We start from the raw sequence: 6,227 nt of genomic DNA on the forward strand, positions 1-6,227 counted from the left end.
TGTTCAGGAAGCGTCCCGAATCAGCCGTTTCAAGCCGAATTCGCCCCGATTCTCCCGTTCTCAATCCGAATCTGATCCAAATGTATTTTCCGCATGGTAAAAAACGACCGAATCTGTCCCGACAGCGTCCCGATTCTCCCGAATGCGATCCTACAGAGATCAGACAGTGACCGGACAGTGAACCGACAAACGGCCTTAATGGAGTCAGCGCCTGATAAAGCCATATGACACATGTATAATGACCGTCAGTCAAACCTCACAACATCCGATACTGGTGATCTGTTCTGATCCGCAATCCGACCGTGATTGTTCATAACAATGAGGGTGCTTGGTCTTTTTCAAAATTTGTAAGATATTTCGTGCCTATGAATTTCAAAAAGCAAATATTTCTTTTCCTTGTTTTAGAGTTAAGGTAGAGAGTTTGCAACCTTAATTAATCCTAATATTGCTTTTGTAGACATTTAAAAACGAAAAAGGCAAATTACAAGTCACTACTGTTACATGTTGTGAAGTAAGGGTTTTTTTAAAATTGTCATTTGAACTGGGCTTTTTTAGTGATAATATCATTTTCTGTGAAGAGTTGTACACAGAAAAGTCAAAAGAAACCAAATTGAAGAAAATATAAAAAAAATGATGGTAAGCTTTGGCTTGTCAATTTACATTTTGATAAAATTTTAAGTTATGACACCAGTCTTCTTGTACTAAAACATTGTTTGTTCTGGCAGATTTTTTCAGAACATACAATTACATGTTTATTTATTAGATAATAACAGATAAAACAAATAACAAATAGAAAATAATAAATATTTACTATAATTTAGGCCGATAACAGTAGTGACATTACATGTAACAGTAGTGACAAGCATGACAGTAGTGACGTTTTGATGAAACAGGAAATTTAATATGACTTCCACATTCCATCTTTAGACGTAACAAACAATGTTATCAAACACAAACCCATCATATCAACTGAATAAGCTTTAATTTGAATGCAAAACCTGCCTCACTCAATTGGAGAAAAAATGTCTACCAATCTTTCAGTTCAAGTCAAATTTGTAAAACTAAAAGAGATATGATTTAAACACGTATTAAAATTTAAGTAACACTAAGTTACAACATATTCTTTCAGATTTTACAATCCCTAGTCACTACTGTTACAATTCAGTGTCACCACAGTTACATGTGCACTTCGAGTAAAACTGTTGGTAATTCAATGAAATCGGTATCATTTATTGTGAAACAGTTTTTACTGAGAAATGCACTTTGAAAGTAATTCTCTGCAATTGTAAAACTTAATCCCCCAAAACATTTTCTTACAACATTAAATCAGTTGTCACTACTGTTACATTTTGTGTCCCCACTGTTACAAAACAACTAAAACGTATGAGATGAACACTTATGTCAATCAGTTCAAACAAATCTGTCAAGCAATGTCAAACTTACATATATTATTGTTTCAAAACAGCTAAGAAAATTGGCTAACACTTTTATTTATGCACTTTAGTCAAGATTTGTTACAATCGCTAAATCTCTAGTCACTACTGTTACAATTAAGTGTCCCTACTGTTACAAGTATTTAAAATACTCATTACTGTTGCAATCACAGATGTGATTCTGCTAATTTTGAAAACAAATTAATAAAACTTAATTGAAACAAAGTATATTAGTTTGAGTGGTTATGTAAGTAAAGCAGAATCTGTATTGAGATTCATTTCAGTCTCAACTGTTACTATCCTTCGTCACTACTGTTACCATCCTTCGTCACTACTGTTACCATCCTTCGTCACTACTGTTACCATCCTTCGTCACTACTGTTACCGTCCTTCGTCACTACTGTTACTATCCTTCGTCACTACTGTTACCATCCTTCGTCACTACTGTTACCGTCCTTCGTCACTACTGTTACATATACTTGCCGTGTTGTCTGTTTTCTGGCCATGCATGTCAGCATTTTTCAGAACTTTCAAGCAAAATCATTGTATTCATTATGATAATTATCTGTACAAACAGGTATGAATTATTCTTTCAATTTTCCTACAGAATACTAGTTCAACTGACGACATGTCCTCACTGTTACAATTTCTGTCACCATTGTTACATTATAACACGGGCGGTCGGGTAGCCTAGTGGTTAAAGCGTTCGTTCGTCACGCCGAAGACCCGGGTTCGATTCCCGGCATGGGTACAATGTATGAAGCCCATTTTGGTGTCCCCGCCGTGATATTGCTGGAATATTGCTAAAAGCGACGTCAAACCATACTCACTCACTACATTATAACACAAATGACATTGTAACAGTAGTGACAATAACATTAGTGACAAATCACTGAACTTTCATTTCTAAAATAATGATCGGTCCCTTAGGATCAAAACACTCATGCTTCCCAAACTATGCACAACATGGAAAACCAGTACACATATGCACACAACAAATTATATGACATAAGTTTCTTTCAAGCCCAGTAACAATAGTGACATTACAAAACATGAGATATGAAAAACGACTCACCTTATGTGTTGTAATTTATTTATTTCTGCAGTCTCCAAAAACACAGGTGCAGCCATGTTGACATCCAAAAAGCAAGGCTTTGGAACAGAAAGTAGTTTAAGCAGTCAGCTAAGGAGACGCCATTTATTCGCACTAAATTTATTTAGTTCTCATAACAGTAGTGACATGTAACCTTGTGACAAGCATAAAAAAGGAAATAAATCAAATATTTTTCATTCAAAAATATTTTGATAATTTGTTGTACTTAAAATAGGATCATCTTTATAGATATGCAAAAAATGTCTGACAAAAAATAATTTTGGATTAAAATCGAATATCATGAAGTTGGGCCATCTGGCTTGTGGCAAGCCAACGTGGGCAAAATTTGACCCTTCAAAGTCATTCTTTGGCGCTTAACTATAATTTATAGCTATGTTTTATATGGTAGTATGTGCAGACATATATAAGATGCAATTTAAGATTTAAACACATTTTTAGAATAACCTAATTTATGAGATACTAACATATAACAGAAAATCTTACAAATTTTGGAGGTTGCTCGATGAATACCTGTACTGACGTCTGTGTCACACACCTGGAAACCCAGAATAAGACATGCCGGACATCAAGGAGGGAAATACAAATTGTTTAGCTGCATCAACAGTCTGCAGGGATCCTCATCGTGAAACTGAGTCAGTGAGTTGGGTTTAACGCCGCTTTTCGCTGTGCAGAGTTGCGTCCCTTGGGCACGCCAGAAACCTATGATTGTGGGTTCGAATCCCGGTTCGCCCCGATTATGTTTCTAGGTTTGTCAGCACCATACCCGTGCTCGTGGATTTCACCGAAGTTGTAAACGTCTGAGACCTGTATCACTTCGGGCTTTCCTCACATTAAGCTGACACGCCGCGATATATCTGGAATACTGTCAAAAGCGGCGTTGAACCCAACTCACTCAATCACTCACTCGCCTGGGTGGGACATAATAAAAAACAAATCATTAAAGTAAATGTGTATGACGTACAATTATGCTCTTTAATATACAACAAATATGTGTTCGTATTATATTTGCAATGTAGTTAGTTCATTTTCTCCAAACAGCAACGACCCTTGTTTTTCAGGGAACTAAGTTGTAGGGGACACGGGTGGCCCAGTCGTCTAAGGCGCCGCGATTCGTTGTGCAGAGTTGCGTCCCTTGGGCACGCCAGAAACCTTTGATTGTGGGTTCGAATCCCGGTTCGACCCGATTATGTTTCTAGGTTTGTCAGCACCATACCCGTGCTCGTGGATGTCACCGAAGTTGTAAACGTCTGAGACCTGCATCACTTCGGGCTTTCCTCCCACATTAAGCTGACATGCCGCGATATAACTGGAATACTGTTAAAGGCGGCGTTAAACCCAACTCACTCACTCACTAAGTTCCAAATAATGCAACGAGTGCACCCAGACGGAATCGGCCCGGGAATTTCACATTTTACTAGTGCCGACAAAAGCGTAAAAGCATTGTTTGACATGCTAGTCTGGCGTAATTATTCAATGTAAGATTTTACCCGTGAAGATCCGGATTAGAATGGGTCTTCAACAACCCAGGTGACATGGTTCATGCATGTCATCGTATCCCGATTGCATAGATCGATGCCAATGAAGCAAATCACTGGATTGTCTTGTCCAGATGCGATTATTTACGGACTGCTGTCATATAGCTCGAATATCGGTAAGGGCAGTGTTAAACAACAAACAGACAAACGATGTGATGTAGTGTATTCAGTGGATGATGCATGTCATCGTATCCCAATTGTGTAGACGATGCTCATAATGTCTGTCCCTGAGTACGGCGTTAAACATCAAACAAAACCACAAACAAGCTAAGATTTGATTATAAATTCAGCTTTGATGTGGTGAATGTATTACATGTTATGTAATATGCACATGGCACCGCAGCAAGACGGGAATGATCATTTGCACATCGGTCGGAGCAATGTTTTTGTGAGTATATAAACTATGATCAATTATTTTTAAAACCCAAATTTTATTAATATTTCTAATTCAAATTTTCAGATTACAATATCTAAATTGGTTGACAATGATCAAACAGTTTGATAGCTCAGGAATAATACTGGTCATATTAATGGTTATAAACTACAATTTTTTACATTATTTATAAATACTTTTGCGATGTTGTTTTATGTATATAATGTTCTTGAAAAAATATCGATGAAATACTTTGGTTAAACTACGTTGTGGGCCTATAGAAAGATAATGGGTTTTTTTAATTTCAGGTCCTTTGTCGACCAAATTCATTTTATCACACATTGTGATGAAATACATTGTAAATTAAACCTCTAACTGGATCAGTCTTCTTTATATTTCAGAGAAGAATACTTCAGAAAAATATATTGAAAGTAATTACAATAATCCATGATAAATATTTGTGATATATGATATATGTTGTCATGTTTCAAATTTATTGTGTGCATAGATCACCTGTGTGTATGTGTGTTCGTGTACTACCATGTGTGTTCGGGTAACTACCATAGTATGCATGCATACAATTATTTTTCTAGGTTTGTCAGAACCATACCCGTGCTTTTGGGTTTCACCGAAGTGGTAAACGTCTTAGACTTGCATCACTTCGGGCTTTCCTCCCACATTAAGTTGACACGCCGTGATATAACTGGAATAATGTAAAAAGCGGTGTTAAACCCAATTCACCCACTCACAATTCTTCTTCATAATGACCTTCTACTACCGGTTGAAGGTCCAAAGATCATGGTGCACAGAGTAGGTACATTTAACACCACACCCTTCATCCAAAGATTTTCAACAGGGCTAAAGGTGGAAGAGCAGGTATGCGTATGCCCTGTTGCTTAACAAGAGCACAGGCCACAGTTCAATGGTGTGAATGACCATTATCATCCTGAAAGATTGGCAACTTCTTTATCAACACATAGTCCTCACTATGTGTCCTCGTGGGGTACCACAATGGGGTCCAATAACATCTCTCTGAAGCTGCGTGGTGATATTCCCAACAACTGTGTCCTTGTTATAGCTGCAAATTGCTACAGCAGCATTGCAAAAACATTCATGGCCGCATCAGTAAACACAGCTACGGACACTAAAAGAGGTAGAATGGCCAAACTGACGACCATTGACATTGATTCCAACGGTGATGACCTTGGAAGCAAGCAAACAAGCTTGTCTATGAGGTAGCGTAAATAACGGACGAAATGCTGGACGTCGAGAAGGGAGACCAGCAGAACACAAACTGCTTCCTTTGGAGTTTTTGCCAGAGCAACTTTTGTAGCATGAATGTGCTATCTTCGATTGACTTGACCTCGGAAACGTATTAGGCAGGATAACAGTGTGAGTGAGTGAGTATGGTTTTACACCGCTTTTAGCAATATTCCAGCAATATCACGATGGGGGCACACCAGAAATTGGCTTCACACATTGTACCCATGTCAGGAATCGAACCTTAATTCAGCTTGACGAGCGAACGCTTTAACCACTAGGCTACCTGACCGCCCCTGCAGGACAACAAGGTTAACAAGGCATCTATCCTGTCTCTATGTTGTAACCCAATGACGACCACGTCTTTGACCAAGTCTTTGACCAAATGCAACAGTTCCAGTAGTTTGGTACTGCTGTCAATGTCATCCAAATATGTGATGTTAAACGTGCTTGCAACTGACATGACAGTTCATCAAACAGATTTTCCAGATATACTGAATATAGAAAGTGAA

The sequence above is a fragment of the Haliotis rufescens genome, unplaced genomic scaffold, assembly GCF_023055435.1.
Source record: "Haliotis rufescens isolate VD_foot unplaced genomic scaffold, xgHalRufe1.0.p SCAF_45, whole genome shotgun sequence".
Lineage (NCBI taxonomy): Eukaryota > Metazoa > Mollusca > Gastropoda > Lepetellida > Haliotidae > Haliotis > Haliotis rufescens.